Here is a 27098-nt window from a genome sequence, read left to right as displayed (position 1 = left end):
ATATAAGTCTCATTTACCTCTAGGAGACTCACAATCAGCATGTGTCTGGTTACACTACAAACATGAATTAATGTCTCTCTGCAGGCTATACATGTCAAGACAACGATGCACTCCCCTAACAATATTACTCCTATTTATCAAAGTTACAAGAGAAGATCCTAACGCACATTATACAGAGACAAAAAGGAAAACAAGCTGAAGGTAAAGCTTTTCTGTCCGAGCTCTAATTATTTACTGAGCCTATCAAAAAATATCATAACGTGGCAAATTTTCGAGGAAAAGCAACTGAAAAATTAGGGCGCACAAGCAAAACCTGGTGCTCGCAATGGTTTTCTATGTACCCCTCAGCACTGATTAGTGTGATTACACAAAGCGTCAAAAGACAATATGGACATTTGAGAAATATTTAGACTGGTTGACTGATCCATGGCAATTGGTATTTGTAGTATAGCCTGCTCTCTCTCTTCTGACAAAATGTTCACCTGTCAAGGATAGTGTCTCCTATATCAAAGTCCTATAACATTTCAACTTTGAGCAGACAGATTGGCTGTGATACTTTGACCATCACAGGATGACATCTTGATATCTGACTGTAAAAGGGTTGAACCTAGAAGTCTCACCAGAACCAATGTATATCCTTAACTTCACTGATGAGATTGCGGTCTGAGATAGCAACAGTGTATGTAGCCTATTCAAATGTGGCCTAGGATAGTAAGAGAAGAGACGTCACCTTGATAAGCGGTGCTATGGCATGAATCAGTAGTAGGCCCTGTGGCAGGCAATGATCTAATGCTCAATACAGGAATAGGAAGACTGTTTCCAACCCAAGAACACTGGAGCGCATGATGGCTCAGTGGATCGCACTGTAGCCTTGCAGCTCTTGGGTCCTCTGCTCAACTCCCACCAAGGACAACAACTGCTAGGAGTTTGTATGTTCTCCCTGTGTTTGAGTGGGTTTCCTCCAGGTGTTCCAGTTTCCTTCCACACTCCAAAGGTGTAATGGCAGGGAACTTAGATTGTGAGCCCCAATGGTGACAGTGATGATGATGTCTGTAAAGCATTGTGGGGCTAATGGCACATCTATGAAAAATGACAAGTGTAAATTGTGCCACAGTAGTTTCATGTTATTTGCTCTGAAAAAGTGAAATACACTTTTCCTTTTATTCTATGAACCACGACAATCTATGTCTCCTGGTACTGTAACCATCGTGTTTATAGACTCTTGTGCTTTCTGTTGTGTAACTATTAGGCTTATAGTATTACCAAGGGGCTGCAACCATGAGACTTTCCTGCACTTCATTTGTGTTTTCTACTGTTATCTACTTTCTGTGATTGTGCCAGGAACACGTTACACAATGACAGTAGTCCTGTTAGGGAATGAGGACATATTGATCTTGCATTGCAATAAACCAATACTTATTAGAATCATGCAGACATGTAGGAAAGGGTTCTGAAGACTTATTGCTAAGGTATCATCACTTTATCTTTGGTACGGGTCTGATCTGTCCTGGAAATAAAGGGACCACCACAGTTTTGTCATAGTGCTGCAACCCCTTCTCAGTTTTCCCTGTGCAATGGCACAACCTGCCTCTTTCCCTTGAAAAGAACCACAGACCATTTTCTTGCAGAAGACGAAATCAAGGGGTCACGAAGATGGCCACAACGTGTTTCTTCTTTCTCAGTTTTGGTGGGGCTCCGAAAAGTCAGGACACCAGCGATTTTCCAATGTAAAATATTTTAGTATTTTGGCCGCTAAGCAATTTTATATTTGATTGTACGTGAATATTCGAGCTGAGGTTAATTCTCATTAAGGATTTTAACAAACTTTCATACTTCAATAAGCTAATTACTGAAAATCAAATAAAGGAACAAATCCACTAATGATTTATGTAATAAAATGCCACAAAACTAAAGAAAGGTGGGATGTGGTCTAAGGCTGGGGTCACACTTGCGAGAAACTCGCACGAGTCTCGCATCTCAATACCCGGCACTGCCACCAGCACTCGGGACCGGAGCGCTTAGCTGCATAGAAATACATGCAGCCACACACTCCGGTCCCGAGTGCCAGCGGCAGTGCCGGGTATTGAGACGCAAGTGTGACCCCCCGCCTATGGATGAAAATCAGCTTTGTAAATAATTTTTGGAACATTTTAAGAAGCTACCTTATAAGCCAATGATTGACCCATTAACAAGCCAGTCCCCTCTAAATTTGGGTGAACTAATTTGCTTAGAAAAAAGATTAGCATACAGAAAGGAGTTATCGAAAGAATCAACAGGCAATATAAATAAGGCAGCATTCACACATCTGTGTGTTAGGTTCCATGATACATGTACTGCTCGTGGGTCTCCTGAACTGAACTTGAGGACCTCACACATTTTAATGAGGCCATCAAATTAATGTTAGAAGAACTGTAGTCGGCCAGTGAATCTCGGTCTGTGCTCAGAACCACGTGTGAATATATATGGAGGAAAATTAGATATATTGAAAGGAGAAAGTACGGTAATTGAGAAATGTAATGCCATGTGCATTAACCTTTTTCCGTGGCACAACAGTCCGCATTATGTTTTTTCACTATAGGGGGCCTAACTACTGCTCCATGTCAAGAATACCTTATGGAATTATACTTCATAATCATAATTCTCATGTTCGTCTGAATAACATTGGTGGCAAAGATATTAGGCTTAGAAAAAAGAAATGCTGTGAATGGATGCTGCTGTCTTTCACTTCTTGTTGTATAAGATCAGAGGCACACAATGGCACAGTATGGGTTTACACCAGTCTCTATACTGACAAAGGTACAGATCTATACAACACAGGGGACCTGGAATTGAGTTTGAAATGTATTTAGCATCCATAATATAATCTTATCAAAATCACTACTAGAGGAAACCTGTACTCAATTGCAGGCATGTTGCATTATGTATGAAGGGAAGACTTCCACAATAACGTCCCAAGGAGAAGCATTAACTATTGATAAATAATTCTATTTTCATGCAAAAATTTGAAATTTTATGAAATTAAGTTATTTCAGTTATTGAATCTTCATTACGGTACATCACATGTACCACGCCAAACTGCTGCAGCAACGGAAACTGCAGTTATTTATGACTATTCCTATTGTGATACTGCAACAAATATATCATAGTCACATTGTGTTACACCTCGCAAGCCATTCAATTGGGGCAAGAGCGTGCGCATGAGCTCAGATGCTTTGTGTCCCAGTCACACGGTTGCTGACAGTGATAATTCTAGAAATGGTATCCATTATATTCTGAATTATAATGACTTTAGTCATGATAATAAATCATGTTGCTTGAGGCCACAGATTTATTAACAGACATAAAAAGGCGCTTACATCAAAGGTTCCAGCTTATTATTAAAATTACTGCATTGTATGAGTTCTATGTAAGTCCTACAGTATATTATTAACACTGGGATGATATTTTGGAGAGTTTTTTGAAGCTTATGAATCACAGAGGCATCATATACAATGTTGCCAGTTTTCCTCTATATTCAACTTTATCTCTAGGGACATTCAATGCCTTTGCTATTCTTTGCATCCCTTTCCTTGCTTGTACATGGTAATTGTCTCCTAACTTTTTTAACCACTCTCTCAACAACCCAAGATTATTATACATACACCAAGATACCAGCAACTATATATGGTAATTAACTTGGCCATATACCTAGAACGAATATCATATACGTCACAAGGTACAAAACATTCTTTTTATATACATATTTTCACTTTACTCGGGCATAAAAAAACCCAGGAAAGATGCAGAAAAAGGAAAAACTACATAGAGGTATTAATACAGTGGGGGAAATAATTATTTGATCCCTTGCTGATTTTGTAAGTTTAACCACTGACAAAGACTTGAACAGTCTATAATTTTAAGGGTAGGTTAATTTTAACATTGAGAGATAGAATATCAAAAATAAAATACAGAAAATCACACTGTATAACTCATACCGATTTTTTTGCATTTTGCAGTGAGAAATAAGTATTTGATCCCTCTGGCAAACAAGACTTAATACTTGGTGGCAAAACCCTTGTTGGCAAGCACAGCAGTCAGACGGTTTTTGTAGTTGATGATGAGGTTTGCGCACATGTCAGGAGGAGTTTTGGTCCACTCCTCTTTGCAGATCATCTCTAAATCATTAAGATTTTGAGGCTTTCACTTGGCAACCCTGAACTTCAACTCCCTCCATAAGTTTTCTATGGGATTAAGGTCTGGAGACTGACTAGTCTACTCCATTACCTTAATGTGCTTCTTTTTGAGCCACTCCTTTGTGGCCTTGGCTGTATGTTTTGGGTCATTGTCTTGCTGAAAGACCCGGCCCCAACCCATTTTTAATGTCCTGGCGCAGGGAAGGAGGTTGTCACTCAGGATTTTACTGTACATGGCTCCATCCATTCTCCCATTCATGTGGTGAAGTAGTCCTGTGCCCTTAGCAGAGAAACACCCCCAAAGCATAATGTTTCAACCTCCATGCTTCACAGTGGGGACAGTGTTCTTTGGGTCATAGACAGCATTTCTCTTCCTCCAAACACGACGAGTTGAGTTAATTTTACCACAGCACCTTCTCCCAATCACTCACATAATCATCCAGGTGGTAATTGGCAAACGTCAGACAGGCCCACATATGTGCCTTCTTCAGCTGGGGGACCTTGTGGGCACTGCAGGATTTTAAACCTTTACAGCATAATGTGTTACCAAAGGTTTTCTTGGTGACTGTGGTCTCAGCTGCCTTGAGATCATTAACAAGTTCCCCCATGTAGTTTTAGGCTGATCTCTCACCTTCCTCATGATCATGGATACCCCACGAGATTAGATTTTGCATTGTGCCCCAGATCGGTGTCGATTGACAGTCATTTTGTATTTCTTCCATTTTCTTACTATTGCACCAACAGTTGTCTCCTCATCCAACATCTTACTTATGGTTTTGTAGACCATTCCAGCGTTGTGCAGGTCTATGATCTTGTCCCTGACATCCTTAGAAAGCTCTTTGGTCTTGCCCATGTTGTAGAGGTTAGAGTCTGACTGATCAATTGAGTCTGTAGACAGGAATTTTTTTTTATAAATGTGACTATGTAAGACAGCTGTCTTTAATGCAGGCAATGAGTTGATTAGGAGCGGATAACTGGTCTTTAGGAGCCAGAACGCTTATTGGTTGGCAGGGGATCAAATACTTATTTCTCACTGCAAAAAGCAAATACATTTATATAATTTATACAATGTGATTTTCTGGATTTTATTTTTCATATTAAATCTCTCAATGTTAAAATTAACCTGCCCTTAAAATTATAGACTGTTCATATCTTTGTCAATGGACAAACTAACAAAATCAGCAAGGGATCAAATAATTATTTCCCCCACTGTATCATAAATCCAGAAAGAGACCTATGCTCAGCAGCAAATTGTGCAAAAAAAATTACATGATTATGTTAAATATGAGCATAGTGGAATAGTATGCAATAAAGTAATGTTAGAGATGCAAAAATAATAAAGTAGAATACAAGCCCACACAGGTACAGTTAAAAATAGAGGTTTACATACACTATATAAAAAGACACATATACATGTTTTTCTCAATATCTGACATGAAATCAGAATAAACATTTCCCGTTTTAGGTCAACTAGGATTACCATAATTATTCATATTTGCCAAATGCCAGAATAATGAGTAAGAGAATGTTTAAGGCATTTTTATTACTTTATGCAAAATGAAAAGTTTACACACACTAAGAATGCTATGCCTTTAAACAATTCTGGACTTCCCATATGATGATGTCATGTATTTGGAAGCTTATGTTTTTTTGGCAACATCTGAGTTAATTAGAGACACACCTGTGGCTGTATTTTAATGCACACCTGAAAGACAAGATATAAGGAAGAGAATTGTGGACTTGCACAAGTCTGGCTCATCCTTGGGTACAATTTCAAGATATCTGAAGGTGCCTCGTTCATCTGTACAAACAATTATACGCAAGTACAAACAAGATGGGAATGTCCAGCCATCATACCTCTCAGGAATGAGACGGGTTCTGTGTTCTAGAAATGAACGTGCTTTGGTCCGACATGTGCATATCAAGCCAAAGACAAAAGCAAAAGAGCTTGTGAAGATGATGGCGGAAGCTGGTAAGATTGTGTCAATATCCACAGTGAAACGAGTTCTGTATCAACATGTGCTTAAAGGGAACCTGTTAGCAGGATTGTGCACAGTAGCCTACAGACAGTGTCAGGTTGGCCCCATTATATTGAATAAAATGATACCTTGGTTGATGAAATTCGTCTTTTGGTTGTTTCTTAATCTTAATCTTTATTTTACGTTTTGTGTTAATGAGATTCTTGTGCCCTAAGGCGGGGTTGATGCATGTGGTGCTCTAACTAGATATTCATAATGCAGACTGCTGATTTGAGTGAGGAAAAAAAGTCAATCTGAAAATGGCTGCGCTGTAGCAGCTAACGGTTAGTACAGAGATCCGATAGCTGCTGTTGCACAGGTGCCAGCGATGCCATCTTGCTGGAGAAAAAAAAGTCCTCCTTCATGATGGCGCCGCCTGCATCTGCGCAGTAGCAGCTCTCAGAGATCGCTGATAGCTGCTATTGCGCATTCGCGGTTGGCACCATCTCGTTGGAGGACATTTTTTTTCTTCTCCATCAAGATGGCGTCATTGACACCTGCGAAACAGCAGTTATCGGATTTCTAAACAAACCGATAGCTGCTGCTACACAGGCGCGGCGGGTGCCATTTTCAAATTGACTTTTCTTTCTTCACTCAATTAAATCAGCAAAAGGGATTAAGTGCACAGTAACCATGTGATTATGCTGCAATGCAGGTGCCATGACTAGAGTTGAGCGATACCGTCCGATACTTCAAAGTATCGTATCGGATGGTATCGGCCGATCTTTAAAAAAAGTATCGGTATCGCCGATTCCGATACCGGAAGTCCCATTCAAGTCTATGGGACTTCCGGTATCGGAATAAGAAAAACCCTTTCCTGCCCTTGTACAGCCTCTCTGGGGTCTGTACGGGCCTTTCGGGGGGCTGTGCCGGCCTGCCAGGGGGTCTGTGCAGGCTCCGGTGGGAATTTCCCACGCAGCAATGGCATAAAGTGAGACTAGGGACTTTTTTTTTTTTAAGTGGCGGAGGAATACAGTGCGGAAGGATACCTACCTTCCGTCATTGGATTCCTGCAGCCCGTAGAGAACGGCAGCAACAGCTGATGCTGCAGTTCTCTACCCAAGATCGTCGTGGGACACACTCGTGGACTGCTTCGGATCGTGGGTGAGTATTTTTGTGGTTTGTTATGTTAATATTTATTCCGGAAAAGACAATGGCTTCGGGGAACAATGTGACAAGTATTGGTAAGTATGTTACTCTATGTTATATGTACTGTATGTCTATGTATGTATTGTATGAATGTATTGTATGTATGTAGTATATATGTGGTATGTATGTAGCATGTAGTATGTATGTAGTATGTATGTAGCATGCATGTAGCATGTAGTATGTATGTAGCATGCATGTAGTATATATGTAGTATGTATGTAGCATGCATGTAGTATGTATGTAGCATGTATGTAGTATGTATGTGGTATGTATGTAGCATGTAGTATGTATGTAGCATGCATGTAGTATATATGTAGTATGTATGTAGCATGTAGTATGTATGTAGTATGTATGTAGTATGTATGTGGTATGTATGTGGCATGTAGTATGTATGTAGTATGCATGTAGTATGTATGTAGCATGCATGTAGTATGTATGTAGTATGTATGTAGTATGTAGCATGTATGTAGTATGTATGTGGTATGTATGTAGCATGTAGTATGTATGTAGCATGCATGTAGTATATATGTAGTATGTAGTATGTATGTAGTATGTATGTGGTATGTATGTAGCATGTAGTATGTATGTAGCATGCATGTAGCATGCATGTAGTATGTATGTAGCATGCATGTAGCATGCATGTAGTATGTATGTAGTATGTATGTAGTATGTATGTAGCATGCAGTATGTATGTAGCATGTATGTAGTATGTATGTAGTATATATGTAGTATGTATGTAGCATGTAGTATGTATGTAGCATGCATGTAGTATGTATGTAGCATGTAGTATGTATGTAGCATGCATGTAGTATGTATGTAGCATGTATGTAGTATATATGTAGTATGTATGTAGCATGTAGTATGTATGTAGCATGCATGTAGTATGTATGTAGTATTTTTTTTTTTTTTTTTTTTTTTTAACATTTAACACATTAGCCGGATGATGGGACTACTACTGTCCCATCATTGGCTAATGTGTCAATCACTGTCATGGTAGCAGGCATCGCCCGATGGGACTTGTAGTCCCATCGGACGATGCTTGCACAGACCCCCGGACATCAGCACAGCCCCCCGGCAGGCCGGCACAGCCCCCCGGCAGGCCGGTACAGACCCCCACAGGGTGCACAGACCACCGGCAGGCCGGCACAGCCCCCCGGCAGGCCGGTACAGACCCCCACAGGGTGCACAGACCACCGGCAGGCCGGCACAGCCCCCCGGCAGGCCGGTACAGACCCCCACAGGGTGCACAGACCACCGGCAGGCCGGCACAGCCCCCCGGCAGGCCGGTACAGACCCCCACAGGGTGCACAGACCACCGGCAGGCCGGCACAGCCCCCCGGCAGGCCGGTACAGACCCCGGGCAGTCCACACAGCCCCCCGGCAGGCCGGCACAGCCCCCCGGCAGGCCGGCAGAGACCCCCGGAAGGCCCGAAATGACGGCGCATCATGATGCGCACACACCGCGCATCATGATGACGTCAGTCTGTCAATCAACTTTGAACTTCCGATTCCGATGCCGAATTCCGATATTGAAAAAATATCGGAAGTCGGTATCGGAATTCCGATACAGCAAGTATCGGCCGATACCCGATACTTGCGGTATCGGAATGCTCAACACTAGCCATGACCTGCAGAAGTATTTTTTTTAATTCAGTATGTGAGGGTATTCATTATGCAAACTAGGGGACAGGTCACTGAGGGATCAGGAACCTGTCAGCAGGCTGCATTATGAATATCTAATCAGAGAACCACATGCACCAACCCCGCTTAGGGCACGAGAATCTCATTAACACAAAACTGAAAATGAAGATTAAGATGGATTTCATCAACCAAGGTATCATTTTATTCAGTATAATGGCGCCGACCTGACACTGTCTGTAGGTTACTATGCACAATCTTGCTGAAAGGTTCCTTTTAAAGGCCACTCTGCCAGGAAGAAGCCATTACTCCAAAAGAAACATATAAAGCCAGATTAGCCACTTTGAGACAATGCCTGTTATCACCTTAATGACCAGGCCGATTTTTACAATTCTGACCACTGTCACTTTATGAGGTCATAACTCTGAAACGCTTCAACGGATCCTGGTGATTTTAAGAATGTTTTCTCATGACATATTGTACTTGATGATAGTGGTAAAATTTCTTCGATATGACTTGCGTTTATTTGAGAAAAAAATGGAAATTTGATGAATATTTTGCAAATTTTGCAATTTTCAAACTTTTAGTTTTAATGACCCTAAATTATAGAGTCATATCACACAAAATAGTTAATAAATAACATTTCCCACATGTCTGCTTTACTTGAGCACAATTTTGGAAACATCATTTTTTTTGTTAGGAAGTTATAAGGGTTAAAAGTTGACCAGCGATTTCTCATCTTTACAGCAAAATTTGCAAAACCATTTTTTTAGGGACCACCTCTCACTTGAAGTGACTTTGAGGGGCCTATATGACAAAAAATGCCCAAAAGTGACACCATTCTAAAAACTGCAATTTTTGGAATATTTTTAAAAAATTAACATTTTACATTTTTTCACAAAAAATTTTTATTCAGATCCAATTTGCTTTATTTTACTAAAGGTAACAGCAGACATTGGACCCCAAAAGTTGTTGTTGTGCAATTTATCCTGAGTACTATGATGCCCCATATGTGGGGGTAAACCACTGTTTGGGCGCATGGTAGAGCTCGGAAGGGAAGGAGCGCCGTTTGACTTTTCAAGGCAAAATTGGCTGGAATTGAGATCGGATGCCATGTTGCGTTTGGAGAGCCCCTGATGTGCCTAAACAGTGGAAACCCCCCACAAGTGACACCACTTTGGAAATTAGACCCCCTAAGGAACTTATCTAGATGTGTGATGAGCACTTTGAACCCTCAAGTGCTTCACAGAAGTTTATAATGTACAGCCGTAAAAATAAAAAATCATATTTTTTCACAAAAATGATTTTTTTGCGCCCCCAATTTTTTATTTTCCCAAGGGTAACAGGAGAAATTAGACCCCAAAAGTTGTTGGGCAATTTGTCTTGAGTACGCTGATACCCCATATGTGGGGGTAAACCACTGTTTGGGTGCATGGCAGAACTTGGAAGGGAAGGAGTGACATTTGACTTTTCAATGCTAAATTGGCTGGAATTGAGATCAGATGTCATTTCGTGTTTGGAGAGCCCCTGATGTGCCTAAACAGTGGAAACCCCCCCAATTCTAACTCCAACCCTAATCCCAACACACCCATAACCCTAATTCCAACCCTAACCATAACCCTAACCACAAACCTAACCCTCACACCCCTAACCCTAATCCCAACCCCAACACTAACTCCAACCCTATCCCTAATTCCAACCCTAACCCTAATCCCAACCCTAATCCTAACTTTAGCCCAAACCCAACCCTAACTTTAGCCCCAACCCTAACCCTAACTTTAGGCCCAACTCTAACCCTGACCCCAGCCCTAACCCTAATGAGAAACTGGAAATAAATACATTTTTTTATTTTATTCATTTTCTCTAACTAAGGGGGTGATAAAGGAAGGGTTTGATTTACTATTTATAGTGGGTTTTTATAGCAGATTTTTATGTTTAGCAGCTGTCACACACTAAAAGACGCTTTTTATTGCAAAAATATATTTTGCATGACCACATTTTGAGAGCTATAATTTTTCCATATTTTGGCCCACAGAGACATGTCAGGCCTTGTTTTTTGCGGGACGAGTTGACGTTTTTATTGGTGCCATTTTTGGGCACATGACATTTTTTGATCTCCTTTTATTCTGATTTTTGGGAGGCAGAATGAACAAAAACCAGCAATTCAGGAATTGCTTTTTTAATAATATTTTTTATACCGTTCTGCGTGTGGTAAAATTAATAAAGCAGTTTTATTCTTTGGATCAGTACAATGACAGCGATACCTCATTTATATCTTTTTTTCATGTTTTGTTGCTTTTACGCAATAAAAACTATTTTATAGAAAAAATAATTATTTTTGCATCGCTTTATTCTGAGAGCTATAACTTTTTTATTTTTCTGCTGATGGTGCTGTATGGTGGCTTGTTTTTTGTGGGACAAGATGACATTTTCAGTGGTAGTATTTTAATTTACATCTGTCTTTTTGATCGCGTTTTATTGCACTTTTTGTTCTGCAGTATGATGATAAAGCATTGTTTTTTGCCTCGTTTTTTACTTATTGTTTTTACGGTGTTCACTGAAGGTGTTAACTAGTGGGACGGTTTTATAGAGCAGGTCATTATGTACCCGGTGATACCAAATATGTGTACTTTTAATGTTTTTTTATTTACATAAATAAATGGATTTATTGAAAAATATTTTTTTTCTTTATTTAGGGATTTTTACAAAAAATATATTTTTACACATTCTAATTTTGTTTAACTTTATAACATTGTCCCAGGTTGGGACATCACTGTATCATGTCAGATCGCTGATCTGACACTTTGCATAGCACAGTGTCAGGTCAGCAATCTGACAGGCAGTGACGGTGGCTTGCCGGTGCCTGCACTCAACAGGCACTCGCAAGCCACCTCCCTGCAGGACCCAGAAGGACCCCGCGGCCATCATGGATCCAGGGATCTCCATGGAGACCACCAGAAAAATGTGATCTCATTGCGTTGTTCTGGCGGGAGAGTGCAGAGAGCCCCCTCTCTGCGCGATCTGCATCAGATGGGTTAAATGCCCTTGATTGGTGCTAGCACTGATCATGGGCAATTCTGCGGGGTGTCAGCTGTCTGCTGTCAGCATGAGGCCGTGCGATCGTGATGTCGTACTAGTACTGCTGCTTGCGGGAATGCAACTAGTACAGTGCATGTTGGGAAGGGGTTAATGTTTGTAAATGTGCACAGAAACAAAGACCTTAATTTTTGGAGACAAGTCCTATGGTTTGAGGAAACTAAAATTGAACTTTTTGGACATAGTGACCATCATTATGTTTTTAGGACAAAGGAAGACGTTTGGAAACCTAAGAACACCATTCCAACTGTGAAACATGAGGGTGGCAGTATCATGTTGTGGGGTTGTTTTGCTGCAGGAGGGACTGGTGCACTTCACAGAATAGATAGCATCATGAGAAAAGAAGATTATGTGGCAATACTGAAGCAACATCTCAAGACAACAGCCAGGAAGTTAAAGCTTTGGCAGAAATGGGTCTTCCAAATGGACACTGACCCCAAGCACACTGCCAAAATTGTAACAAAGTGGCTTAAGGATAACAAAGTCAATGTTTTGGAGTGGCCTTCACAAAACCCTAATCTCAATTTATGGGCAAAGGTGAAAAGGCAGGTGCAAGCAAGGTGACCTACAAACCTGGGTCATTTAGACCAGAAGGAATGGGCCCAAATTCCGTCAAATTATTGTGAGAAGCTTGTGGAAGGATATCCCAACGTGTGACCCAAGTCATTCAGTTTAAGGGCAATGGTACCAAATACTAATGGTACCAAATACTAATGAAATATATGTAAACTTTTGACTTTGCAGTAAGTAATAAAAATGCCTTAAAATCTTATCTCTCTCATTATTCTGGCATTTGGCAAATGGGAAAGGTTTATTCTGATTCCATGTCAGATATTGAGAAAAACATGCACATGTGTCTTTTTATATAGTGTATAACTTCTGGTTTCAACTGTATATATATGTGCTTCTCCCTATGGCTTGTTTTGGCATGTATTAACCCCTTCACTACCAAGGGTGGTTTGCACGTTAACTCCCGGGCCAATTTTTACAATTGTGACCACTGTACCTTTATGAGGTCATAACTCTGGAACGCTTCCATGGATCCTGGTGATTCTGACATTGTTTTCTCGTGACATATTGTACTTCATGATAGTGGTAAAATTGCATTCAAATAACTTGCATTTATTTGTAAAAAAACGGAAATTTGGTGAAAATTTTGAAAATTTCGCAATTTTCCAACTTTGAATTTTTATGCCCTTAAATCACAGCGATATGGCACACAAAAAACTTAATAAATATCCTTTCCCACATGTTTACTTTACATCAGCACAATTTTGGAACAAAAATTTTTTTTTATTAGGAAGTTATAAGGGTTAAAAATTGACCAGCGATTTCTCATTTTTGCAACACCATTTTATTTTTAGGGACCACATCACATTTGAAGCCACTTTGAGGGGTCTATATGATAGAAAATACCCAAAAGTGACACCATTCTAAAAACTGCACCCCTTAAGGTGCTTAAAACCACATTCAAGAAGTTTATTAACCCTTTAGGTGCGTCACAGGAATTTTTTGAATATTTAAGAAAAAATGAACATTTAACTTTTTTTTCACAAAAAAAATACTTCAGGTTCAATTTTCTTTATTTTACCAAGGGTAACAGGAGAAATTGGACTGCAAAAGTTATTGTGCAGTTTGTCCTGAGTACGCTGATACCTGATATGTGGGGGGAACCACTGTTTCGGCGCATGACAGAGCTCAGTAGGGAAGGAGCGCCGTTTGACTTTTTCAATGCAAAATTGGCTGGAATTCAGATCGGACGCCATGTCGCATTTGGAGAGCCCCTGATGTACCTAAACAGTGGAAACCTCCCCAAGTGACCCCATTTTGGAAACTAGACCCCCCAAGGAACTTATCTAGATATGTGGTGAGAACTTTGAACCCACAAGGGCTTCACAGAAGTTTATAACGTACAGAGGTACAATTAAAAAATCATATTTTTTCCACAAAAATGATCTTTTCACCCCCAATTTTTATTTTTCCAAGGGTAGCAGGACCCTAAAAGTTATTGTGCAATTTGTCCTGAGTACGCTGATACCCCATATGTGGGTGTAAATGACTATTTGGGCGCATAGCAGAGCTCGGAAGGGAAGCAGCGCCATTTGACGTTTTTGGCTAGAATTGAGATCGGACACCATGTCGCGATTGGAAAACCCCTGATGTACCAAAACAGTGGAAACCCCCCACAAATGACACCATTTTGGAATCTAGACCCCCCAAGGAACTTATCTAGATGTGTGGTGAGAACTTTGAACCCCCAAGGGCTTCACAGAAGTTTGTAACATACAGCCGTACAATTAAAAAATCATATTTTTTCCACAAAAATGATCTTTTCACCCTCAATTCTTATTTTTCCAAGAGTAACAGGACCCTAAAAGATATTGTGCAATTTATCCTGAGTGCGCTGATACCCCACATGCGGGGGTAAACAACTATTTGGGCGCATGGCAGAGCTCGGAAGGGAAGCAGCACCATTTGACGTTTTTGGCTGGAATTGAGATCAGACACCATGTCGCGTTTGGAAAGCTCCTGATGTACCAAACCAGTAGAAACCCCCCACAAATGACACCATTTTGGAAACTAGACCCCCCAAGGAACTTATCTAGATGTGTGGTGAGCACTTTGAACCCCCCAGTGCTTCACAGAAGTTTATAACGCCCGGGCGTGAAAATAAAAAAATCGTATTTTTTCCACAAACATCATCTTTTAGTCCCCATTTTTTTTATTTTCCCAAGGGTACCAGGAGAAACTGGACCCCAAAAGTTGTTGTCCAATTTGTCCTGAGTACGCTGACACCCCATATGTGGGAGAAAACTACTGTATGGGCACACGTCGGGGCTCGGAAGGGAAGTAGTGACGTTTTGGAATGCAGACTTTGATGGCATGGTCTGCAGGTGTCATGTTGCTTTTGGAGAGCCCCTGATGTACCTAAACAGTGGAAACCCCCTACAAGTGACCCCATTTTGGAAACTAGACCCCCTAATGAACTTATCTAGATGTGTGGTGAGCACTTTGAACCCCCCAGTGCTTCACAGAAGTTTATAACGACCGGGCGTGAAAATAAAAATATCGTATTTTTTCAACAAACATCATCTTTTAGTCCCCATTTTTTTTATTTTCCCAAGGGTAACAGGAGAAATTGGACCCCAAAAGTTGTTGTCCAATTTGTCATGAGTACACTGATACCTCATATGTGGGAGAAAACTACTGTATGGGCACACGTCGGGGCTTGGAAGGGAAGTAGTGACGTTTTGGAATGCAGACTTTGATGGATTGGTCTGCGGGTGTCATGTGCGTTTGAAGAGCCCCTGATGTACCTAAACTATTGAAACTCCCCACAAGTGACCCCATTTTGGAAACTAGACCCCCCACGGAACTTATCTAGATGTGTGATGAGCATTTTGAACCCCCAAGTGCTTCACAGAAGTTTATAACGCCTGGGCGTGAAAATAAACAAATCATTTTTTTCCGCAAAAATGATATTTTTGCCCCCAATTTTTTATTTTCCTAAGGGTAACAGGAGAAATTAGACCCCAAAAGTTGTTTTGTAATTTGTCCTGAGTAGGTTGATACCCCATATGTGGGGGTAAAACGCTGTTTGGGCGCATGGCAGAGCTTGGAAGGGAAGGAGCACCATTTGACTTTTTCAACGCAGAATTGGCTGGAATTGAGATCAGACGCCATGTTGCCTTTGTAGAGCACCTGATGTGCCCAAACAGTGGAAACCCCCCAATTATAACTCCAACCGTAACCCCAACACACCCCTAACCCTAATCTGAGCCCTAGCCCTAACCCTAGCCCTAACCCTAGCCCTAACCCTTACCCTAACCCTAGACCTAACCCTAACCCTAGCCCTAACCCTAACCCTAATGGGAAAATGGAAATAAATACATTTTCTTTTAGTTTTATTATTTTTCCCTAACTAAGGGGGTGATAACGGGGGGTTTGATTTACTATTTATGGCGGTTTTTATGTTTGGCGGCTGTCAGACGCTAAAAGACGCTTTTTATTGTAAAAATAGTTTTTGCATCACCACATATTGATAGCTATAATTTTTCCGTATTTTGACCCACCGAGTCATGTCAGGTCTTATTTTTTGCGGGACGAGTTGACGTTTTCATTGGTACCATTTTCGGGCACGTGACATTTTTTGATTGCTTTTTATTCCAATTTGTGGGACGCAGAATGAACAAAAACCAGCGTTTCATGAATTTCTTTTGGGGGGTGCGTTTACACCGTTCCACGTGCGGTAAAATTGATAAAGCGGTTTTATTCTTCGGGTCAGTACGGTTACAGCGATACCTCATTTAGGTCTTTTTTTATGTTTTGTCGGTTTTTTGCAATGAAAACAATTTTATATAAAAAATAATTATTTTTGTATCGCTTTATTCTGCGAGCTATAACTTTTTTATTTTTTTGCAGATGACGCTGTATGGTGGCTTGTTTTTTGCGGGACAAGATGACGTTTTCAGTGGTACCATGGATATTTATATGCGTCTTTTTGATCGCGCGTTATTGCACTTTTTGTTGGGTGGTATGATAATAAATCATTATTTTTTGCTTCGTTTTTTATTTTTATTTTTTAAGGGGTTTGCTAAAGGGGTTAACTAATGGGACAGTTTTATAGGGCGGGCCGCTACGGACGCGGCGATACCAAATATGTGTACTTTTATTGTTTTTTTTTTTATTTTGAAAAAATGGATTTATTGGGGAATATTTATTTTTTTTTTTTTACTAATTTATTTAGCGATTTTTTAAAAATTATTTTTAACACTTTTTTTTTTTTTTTACTTTATTACCTTGTCCCAGGTGGGACATCACTGTCCTGTGACAGATCGCTGATCTGTCACATCACAGATCACTGTGACAGATCAGCAATCTGTCTCAGGCAGTTCTGCAGACTTCCTCATGCCTGCGCTTTGCAGGCAGTGAGGAAGTCAGCTCCCTACAGGCCCCTGAAGGCCCCCGTCGCCTTCTTGGATTCAGGGGCCTGCAGGAAAGGAGTCCCCCGCAGCAGCGCAGCACATTGCGCAGCCGTGGGGGGCTCAGGGAAGCACGGAGGGAGCCCCCTCCCTGCCGATGCTTCCCTTTAACCCCCGGTACACCGCAATCATGTTTGATCGCGGTGTGCAAGGGGTTAACGTGTCGGGGGCGGTCCGTGACCGCCCCTGACACATTGTGCCGGGTGTCAGCTGTGATAATCAGCTGACACCCGGCCGCGATCAGCGGCGCTCACCACGTGGGCGCCGCTGATCGCTGGGACGTAATATTCCGTCCATGGTAATTAGGTCCAGGGTCACATGGACGGAATATTACGTCCATTGTAGGTAAGGGGTTAAGGACCACAATCCATGAGGAATGTGCTAAAATGCCACAGGTACATTGCCAAAAGCTGGTGTCTGGCTAAGAATCATGTTTGCAGTAGGTCGTAACTGCCAAAGGTGTTCAACAAAGTACTGACGATGCTTGTCATGAAAGGTTTAAATCATTCTGAGACTGCAGTAGTCATTAAAAGTGACATTTTGTGCTGAATTTGGAGAAAACACTTGTTATATTAATTGAGTTGACCAAGTCATATGGTTATTTTTTCATTGATTTATTGGTTATAGAAAGTTTGTAAATTTTACTAAAAAACCTAATTTACAGTGGGTACAGAAAGTATTCAGACCCCTTTAAATTTTTCACTCTTTGTTTCATTGCAGCCATTTGGTAAATTCAATAAAGTTCATTTTTCCTCATTAATGTACACTCTACATCCCATTTTGACTGAAAAACCCACAGAAATGTACAAATCTTTGCAAATTTATTGAAAAAGAAAAACTGAAATATCACATGGTCATAAGTATTCAGAGACTCTTTGCTCAGACACTCATATTTAAGTCACATTCTGTCCATTTCCTTGTGATCCTCCTTGAGATGGTCCTACTCCTTCATTGGAGTCCAGCTGTGTTTAATTAAACTGATAGCACTTGATTTGGAAAGGCACACACCTGTCTATATAAGACCTCACAGCTCACAATGCATGTCAGACCAAATGAGAATCATGAGGTCAAAGGAACTGGCCAAGGAGCTCAGAGACAGAAAAACACCCCCATAGCATGATTCTGCAAACTCCAACCTTTCTCCCAAATGACAGGTTTCTCTTAAACATCAAGTTGTATACGTATTTGTATTTGCAGCAGTACCTCTTCTAGATTGCTTTCTTCTTCACCAAAAATAATTTATAATTAATGGTTAATATTTCCTAGTTCCATCTGACTCCAATAGTCAATGATTATTTTTCAATAAGTCTAAATGGCAACGCATAGGCTACACATCACAGCCAATTTCACCATTGGTGTGGTTTCCAAATAAGAGCAGCCAAAAACGGCAGTTCCTTCTGTGGCTATTGACATGAATGTGCTTTTAGCTGTAGTCATTTGCAAACCACGCCGAACTGTATGAAGAGTGGTAATGGGTAAGATCATGGTCCACATGTGAAGATAGCCATTGCCGAAATTTGCTAAGTTATAACATAATTATACCATAATGATCTTTGAGATATCAGAGTCAGAAGTCTGCATCGGCTGTCAGCATAAGGCCACGTTCACACATCAGTATTTGGTGAGTTTTTTACCTTAGTTTCTGTAAGTCAAAATCCAGGAGTGGATGATAAATCCAGAAGTGGTGACGTGTTTCTATTAGACTTTTCCTCTGACTTTTCCACTCCTGGTTTTGGCTTACAAATACGGAGGTAAAACATCATCAAGAATTGACCTTTTATTAACAGACTTTTTTTCCCTCCCCAAGGTTAGAAAAGTATCTATCCTAAATAAATCAATTTCGGATCATTCTCCAGTCCTGACAGAATTAACTCTAGGACCTTTTTCCAAAAATACCTTCCTCTGGAGGTGTAACTCCATGCTATTAAAATTCCCTGAATATAAAAAAGAGGTTGAGGAAACTCTAAAACTTTATTTCGATGAGAACAAATCAGATAAGATAGACCCCTTTATCATTTGGTGCACGCACAAAGCGGTCATCAGAGGTAAACTGACAAAGATATCCTCCAGACACAACAGTAAAAAAGAGATAAAATAAAAAAGATACCATCTCACATCAAACTAAAGGAAAACCTCCAAAATAGTCGAGGGCATCCATCCCCCGAAATACACTTAGAATTACTAAAACTAAGACAAAATTTAAAAGAAGCCATTCTAGATGATTATGATATAGTAATTAAAGCCTCGAAATTTAAAGTTTACTCAGAACTAAACAAGCCCACAAAATTCATGATGCGAAAACTAAAACGAGATAGGATTCAAAATAGAATCAACAAAATTAAAAATAACTTAGGTATCACCAAGCAACATCCCAAAGACATAGCAGACACGTTTGCAGACTACTATTATAATTTATACAATCTCAATCTTGATTCATCATCTCCCCTACCAGATACCAAAAATATTCAAAACTTTTTCAAACACTAACAACTTCCAAAAATAAGTCCATCAGATTTGAGTTCTTTAACATCTTCCATTACCTCTTCTGAAATATCTGAAACTATACATAGTCTTAAAACACAAAAATCGCCAGGTCCCGACGGATTTGTTAATGAGTATTATAAAACTTATGCAGAAATTTTAGCTCCACACTTAGAACAGATATTCAATCAGGCTTCCCATAGTGGACACTTTCCCAAAGAAATGTTGGAGGCTATTATTATAATGATTCCCAAACCCCAAAGTGATCCCGAAGAAGTTCAAAATTATAGGCCCATATCACTTATTAATTCTGATCTAAAAATCTATTCCAAGATCCTAGCAAACAGACTGAAAAAAATCCTTCCTGAACTGATAAATAATGATCAGTTGGGATTCATAGAGGGGAGGCAAGCATCAGATGGCACCAGGAGATTGCTAAATATTATTAACAGGATTAACACCACCAAATGCCCAGCAATTGTCTTATCTTTAGACGTTGAAAAAGCTTTCGACAGAATCAACTGGGAATATCTTAAATCAGTCTTATTCCATTTCAGCTTCAACAAAGATTGGCTGTCATCGGTGTTTGCACTCTACTCCTCCCCTAGCGCTAGGATCTACATTAATAATAATCTTTCTAAATCTTTCCCCTTTAGTAACGGGACCAGACAGGGATGCCCCTTATCACCACTTATCTTTGCCCTCGCCATTGAGCCTCTGGCAGATATGATACAAGAAGATACAGTACATCAATCTCAGGTATCGATACACCCACAAGACAATACAAGATAAGCTTTTTGCCGATGATATGATACTAACCCTATCAGACCCCATTAATTCCACCGCTTCTCTTCTAAAACTAATAGATTTGTTCCCTTCAATTTCTTTTTTTAAAATAAACAGAAAGAAATCAAAACTGCTACAACTCAACTTAAGCGACCATATTAACAAAATTTTGAAAAGACTTCACCTGGGAAAAAGAAAGGATTTCTTACCTTGGAATTCTTTTCACTAAAAAATCATACTCTACTATAAAAGCAAATTGTGATGCCATCTTAGATACTATTTCAATAGATTTCCAATCCTGGAGCAAAACTGGCCTTACATGGACAGGCAAAATTCTAGCAGTCAAATCAATTGTACTCCCTAAAATCTTTTATGTCTTTAGGGCACTACCTTTAATCTTCCCAACCTCTTATTTAAACAAATTCCAATCCTCTGTGTTCTCTTTCGTCTGGAACGGTAAAAAGACAAGGGTGGCCAGGGATGTTATTTTTAAGAGCAAATCCAATGGGGAACTTGGATTACCAAACATACAGGCATACTTTTGGTCGAATCTAATAAAACAAAGCATATATTGGGTAAGGGAGAACACGCTTCCAGCTTGGATTGAACTAGAAAAGTGAAAGAATGCTTACTTAATCATATTTTCCAACTAAATCGTTATAAATTACTTCATCCTATCTTCTTAGCCACAACCCAAGCATGGGACAAAATTGCTAGACCACCTAAAGCCCCCGTTACACACTGCGATATCGCTGCTAGCAATATCGCTGTAAAGTCACCGATTTTGTGACGTTTCAGTGATATTGCTTGCTATATCGCTGCATGTGATACTTACCACCGTCCGGCTCCCCCGCTGGTTATCGCTGATCGCGCGAGAAGCTGCTGGACCATTCCTCGTCTGTCACTTCCTGCGGCGCTTCCTGCTGTGACGACGAGCGAAGCGTGGAGCCGGGTGGGAGGACGCAGGATCGCCGCGTCTGACAGGTAAGTAGCGATCCCCGTCACCAGCGATGTCGCTGGTGAGATCTGCCTGAGTGGCAGCTCGCTAGCGACCACCTAGCGATGCACCAGCGTTCCTGACCGCGTCATATCGCTAGTCGGGATCGCTGGTGCATCGCTAGGCGTGACAGTACCCTAAGAAACATAATAAACAAGCTAGCTGAAATAACTTCCCACTCTCCCTGATTGCAACCATTTATAAATTCCAAATCCCAGAGAGATGGACCCAAATAGGCATAAAAAAAAATCGGTGATATTTATGTCAACAACAACTTTGTTAGTTTTAGCGACATTAAACTAAAATTTAATATTCATCCATCGGACTTTATGCACTATTGTATTCTGAAAGAACACGTTCAAAACTTTATCCATAAAGCGCCTACAAAGGCAGAAGCTGTACACTTATTACTCAGTAATATAGGGCATGGGGTCTTCTGGAGCACCAAATACTTATACAACCTTTTCAATAAGGACAATAAATTCCAAAAAAATATCTACATGTCCAGATGGGAAACGGATCAACAGATCTCAGCATGTCCAGATCAGTGGGAGGATGCTATCAAATACACATACTCCTCTAACATATCCCTACTCCTTCATGAATCCTTTTACAAGATGTTAACTAGATGGTACTTCACCCCAGTAAGACTATTACGCATCAACAGCGACCACTCACACTTATGTTGGAGGGGATGTGGTTCCAGAGGAGACCTGCTCCACATTTTCTGGACCTGCCCAAAGATTGCACTATTATGGAATCAGGTTTCCCTACTTATCAATTATTTCCTTAAAAAAGACTACCCTCTTACTCCACAAACAGCCTTGCTATCTTTGGGACTAGAAAACATTCATACTTCCATGAGATACGTTTTGATACATATCCTTCTAATAGTCAAAAATCTGATAGCCTTCCACTGGAAACAACCTGATACCCCACAAATTGTTGACGTTGTTGACAAACTTCACATCCATAACTCTTTGGACCTCAAATTCGCTAGGATCAACGGCTGCATTAATACATATGAGAAGAAATGGAGCCACTGGAATTCAATATTTCCCAAACCCTAAGGCTATGTGCACACGTTGCGGATTCCGCTGCGGTTTTTTCCGCGCGGAAACGCAGGTAAAACCGCAGGTAAAGTGACCTGCGGTTTTCCTGCGGTTTGGTCTGCGGTTTTGCCCTGCGGTTTCACACCTCTACTATGTTAAAGGTGTGAAACCGCTGCGGAAACTGCACAAACAATTGGCATGCTGCGGTTTGAAAACCGCAGCAAAACCGCGCGGAAAAAACCGCACCGTCAGAACAGCATTTTTGAAACCCCATAGGGTTTCATTGTACTGTACTTGGTCAGCGGAACTGCTGTGTTTCCGCAGTGGCAAAAACGCTGCGGAAACGCAGCAGAATCCGCAACGTGTGCACACAGCCTAAACATTAATAATCCTTTTACGGGCTTCAGGTGCCTCAGGATACTTTATTCAAAAAATGTTTTTGTCTTTTTTTTCCACTTGTTTAATATGTGTTGCCTAGAATATGTAAAGTTATTTATTCTGAGTTCTCTACCCTCAACAAAGTCCATTTTACTCTTTAATTACCCTTTTTCCCAAAGACCCTTCCCATTTCCCTTCTGCACAAATCATCTAGGAGAACAGATATAAGGCGAAAATGTCAATATGCTTTGATAAAATTAATTTGTTGACTGCTAAAATATACAAAATGTTAATAAAAATTTTGGAAAACAAATACTGAGGTAAAAATACTGACCAAATACTGACCATGTACACGTGACCAACAGGCCGAAAACCACGTTAGTAGATACAGTAGCTGTTGGTCGAATTATTGTTTGGCAGACGGCTATTTCTTTCTATTCCCTCATACATAGGAACACTCAGCTTAGATGAATACTTCTGTGTTCTTTATGAGCGAGCCGGTGCCAAAATCATCCAGTAATAGCATATTTCCAGGTAGAACGAAAGGATCAGTCAAACTGAGGGAGGGGGAATTGGCAAGACCCTTAGATTTTAAGCTGATCACGCTGATATCAGTGTGCTCAACTGAATTCAGTATAATGTTTATCAGGGCCTTTAGGTGTCTGGAGGAATAATTGTTTGAAATGTACTTTATTATATTATATTTGATTCTGACAGAAAAAATCCTAATATGGACATTGTAGTTCTGTTTCAATTTTTGAGCTACGTTAGCAGTATTTGTTTAGATAGGAAAAAAGTATACAGAGTTATACTGTGACATTAAGAGATTATATGGACTGAATGCCAGTCTAAAAGTGCCCATTTAGCATGCAGTGGTTTGTAAAAGTTTGGGCACCCCTGGTCAAAATTACTGTTTTGGGGAACAGTTAAGGGGAACTTGTCATCACGTTTGGTTAATATGAGATACGGCCACCACCTTTCTTGGCTTATATATAGCATACTATTGCTCCTTCTTGCTCCTTCTTCATCGCTATAAGTCTATAAGCCCACAGCTGTCTGCATTACCTGGGCAGGTTACAATAATAGGGGGGCCCACATACTTTTTAAAAATTATTTATTTATTTATTATATGCTTGTTTAGGTGCGTTTTTTGGGTGCATTGGCACTGCGTAAATGCAATTTACAACGCATACATTCAGAAGTTACGCTATACGCCCGACAGTAGCTACATTTAGAATGTATGCCAAGGCATCCATCCACCATAGGGACATGTTGTAAAGAAATGTAAAGGCTTTTAAGGCTGTGCTCACACGTTGCGAATTTTTAGCATTTTTGCCGCGCAAACGCGGCGAAAACGCTAAAAGTCTGCAGCCCATTGTATGCAATGGCATCCGCATATGCTGTGCTAATGCTGCGTATTTTTCCTCGGGGGTATCGCATCGCGGAAAACTATGCAGCATGCTCATTCTTTTTGCGGAATTGCGGGGGTTCCGCACACATAGGAATGCATTGTTCTGCTTACTTTCTGCATGTGGCTAAGCCCACCATGCGCAAAGTCAGAGGAAAATGTGTTGATGGTACCAGGGTCTGGAGGACAGGAGACTCTCCTCCAGGCCCTGGGTACCATATCCCTGTTAAAAAAAGAATTAAAATAAAAATTCATGATATTCTCACCTTCCGGCATTCCCCGCAGCATTCCCAGGCCTCAGCGATGCTCCTGCCAAGTCCCGTTCCCAGTGATGCCTTGCGATAATGACCTGTGATGACGTAGCAGTCTCGTGAGATGCTATGTCATCTGGGGTCATTATCGCAAGGCATCGCTGGGAATGGGGCGGGAGCATCGCTGAGGCCTGGGAACGCTGCGGGGGACGCCAGAAGGTGAGAATATCACGATTTTTTATTTTTTTTTTATTATTTTCAACATTATGTCTTTTACTACTGATGCTGCATAGGCAGCCTCAATAGTAAAAAGTAGCTGAAAATTGTCAAACACTATGTTTGACAAGTGTGACCAACCTGTCAATCATTTTTCCATACGATGCTACAGGTCGCTTGGAAAACACCAGCATTCTGCAAGCTAATTACGCTTGCAAAACGCAATTTTTTTGCGGGAATTCTCTACCTCCAGGGCTTATTACACATGAAGGTGGTGTTACCAATGTGATGTGTAAAGGCTGCTCTCTGCTCTCCTGATCTCACTGCAGAGCTGTGTGTGATTATACCTGACACATCTGCAGGTTCCTTTCACTGCATCAGCTCCATCTCACAGGCAAACAAGGTTGCAATATTGTTGCAAAACAGCAGAGCTCAAGAGTTCCAAAAAATGTGTTTGAAGGAAGACAAATTTAATTTCTCCTGTTCTGTGTTAGGGTATGTGCAGACCAGGGTCAAACATATCACATGTGCAGCTGGTGCTACTGGCCCAGGGCCCGGAGGTGGAGGGGGGCCCCTGCCAGGTGGCTAACAATGAAGGCAATCTGGCAGGGAACAATCTCTGCAGCTCCACTGCCTAAAGGAGAAAATGGCAGCAGAGCAAAGCTGCTGGGATCCGTCCTGCTTCATGCCTGCGCTTCCTTTCTGACACAGCAGTGCAGCTGGATGACATCAGCATTCAGCTCGCGGCTCTTTCAGATAGAAAGCAGCAGGTGACGAAGACACTGCAGCTGCGGGGAATGTGCGGAGAGGTGAGTGGTGCTGTGTGTGTATGTGTGTGTATATGTACATGCCGGGAGGTGAGGACAGTGATGGGAGTGGTGGGGGAGAAGGCAATGATGAAGGTGATGGAAAGGACAATGATGGGGTGGTGGGGAGAAAACAATGGTGGTGGTGGAAAGGGCAATGATGCGGGTGGTGGGGGAGGAGGCAATAATGGCGGTGGTGGAAAGGGCAATGATGGGGATGGTTGGTGAGAAGACAATGAGGGAGGTGATGATGAGGTCAATTATGGGGGTGGAGAGGGAAAATAGTGATGGAGGTGGTGGAGAGGGTAATGATGGAGGTGGTGGAGAGAGCAATGATGGAGGAGGAGGATCAGTGAAATGCTGTAGATGTAGTATATCTTGACTTCAGCAAATCACTTGACAAAGTATCTCACACCATCCTTATTGAAAATATGACTAAGTATGGAATGGACAAGGCAACTTTTAGGTGGATTCATAACTGGCTTAGTGATTGAACCCTAAGAGTGGTCGTAAATGGCTGCACATCTAGTTGGAAGAATGTCTCAAGTGGGATACCACAGGGTCTGCATTGTTCAACATCTTTATCAATGATTTAGATAAAAGAATTGAGGGTACACTGATTAAATTTGCTGATGACACAAAGCTAGGAGGGATAGCTAATACTAGAGAAGAGAGAGAGAGGAGACAGAAAGATATAAATAAACTGGAGGTGTGGGCAGCAACTAACACAATGGTTTTTTAACAGGGAAAAATGCTACTTCTGGGCAATAAAAATGAAAAATAATTTACAGAATGGGAGGAATAGAGCTAAGCAAGAGCACATGTGAAAAAGACTTGGGTATACTAATAGATCATAAACTGAACATGAGTCAACAGTGTGATGCAGCAGCAAAAAAGACAAATACAATTCTGGGATGTATTGCCCTCTACTTCTCTTTGGTCAGACCTCATCTGGAATACTGTGTCCAGTTTTGGGCACCACATTTTAAAAAAGACATCAACAAGCTGGAGCAAGTTCAGAGAAGAGTGACCAGAATGGTGACCGGTCTGCAAACCATGTCCTATGAGGAACGGTTACAGGATTTGGGAATGTTTAGCTTGCAAAAAAGAAGACTGATAGGAGACTTAATAGCTGTCTACAAATATCTCAAGGGCTGTCACATTGTAGAAGGATCATCTTTATTCTCATTTGCACAAGGAAAGATTGGAAACAATGGGATGAAACTAAATGGAAGGAAACAGATTATATATTAGAAAAAACTTTTTGACAGTTAGGGTAATCAATGAGTGGAACAGGCTGCCACGAGAGGTGGTAAGTTCTCCTTCCATGGAAGCCTCAAACAGAGGCTGGACAGACTTCTGTCTGGGATGATTTAGTTTATCCTGCTTTGAGCAGGGGGTTGGACCAGATGACCCAGGAGGTCCCTTCCAACTCTACCATTCTTTGATTCTATAGGTGATGGGGAGGGCAATGACTGGGGTGGTAGAGAGGACAATGATGGGGTGGTGGAGAAGGCATTGATGGAGAAGGCAATGATGGAGGTGGAGGAGAGGACAATGATAGGATGCCGGGGGAAGGAAAATGAAGGATGTGGGGGATTGGAATGGGAGGAAGGGGAGGGGGACTTATAATGGACTTATGAACAGGGGGAGGTGGATATGGATGTA

At 41.0% G+C, this 27098-nt stretch overlaps 1 protein-coding gene across 1 annotated transcript in view; it reads right to left on the bottom strand.

Moving 5' to 3' along the window:
- Positions 1 to 27098, bottom strand: part of COL16A1 (collagen type XVI alpha 1 chain) — a 375234-nt gene that overhangs the window by 284466 nt on the left and 63670 nt on the right. The gene's annotated exons all lie outside the window — the stretch shown is intronic.

This window comes from Dendrobates tinctorius, unplaced genomic scaffold (genome assembly GCF_039654945.1).
Source record: "Dendrobates tinctorius isolate UK_male_01 unplaced genomic scaffold, ASM3965494v1 ptg000007l, whole genome shotgun sequence".
Taxonomy (NCBI): domain Eukaryota; kingdom Metazoa; phylum Chordata; class Amphibia; order Anura; family Dendrobatidae; genus Dendrobates; species Dendrobates tinctorius.
The sequence above is the reverse complement of the archived record's forward strand: the minus strand, read 5'-3'. Positions and strand labels throughout refer to the sequence as shown.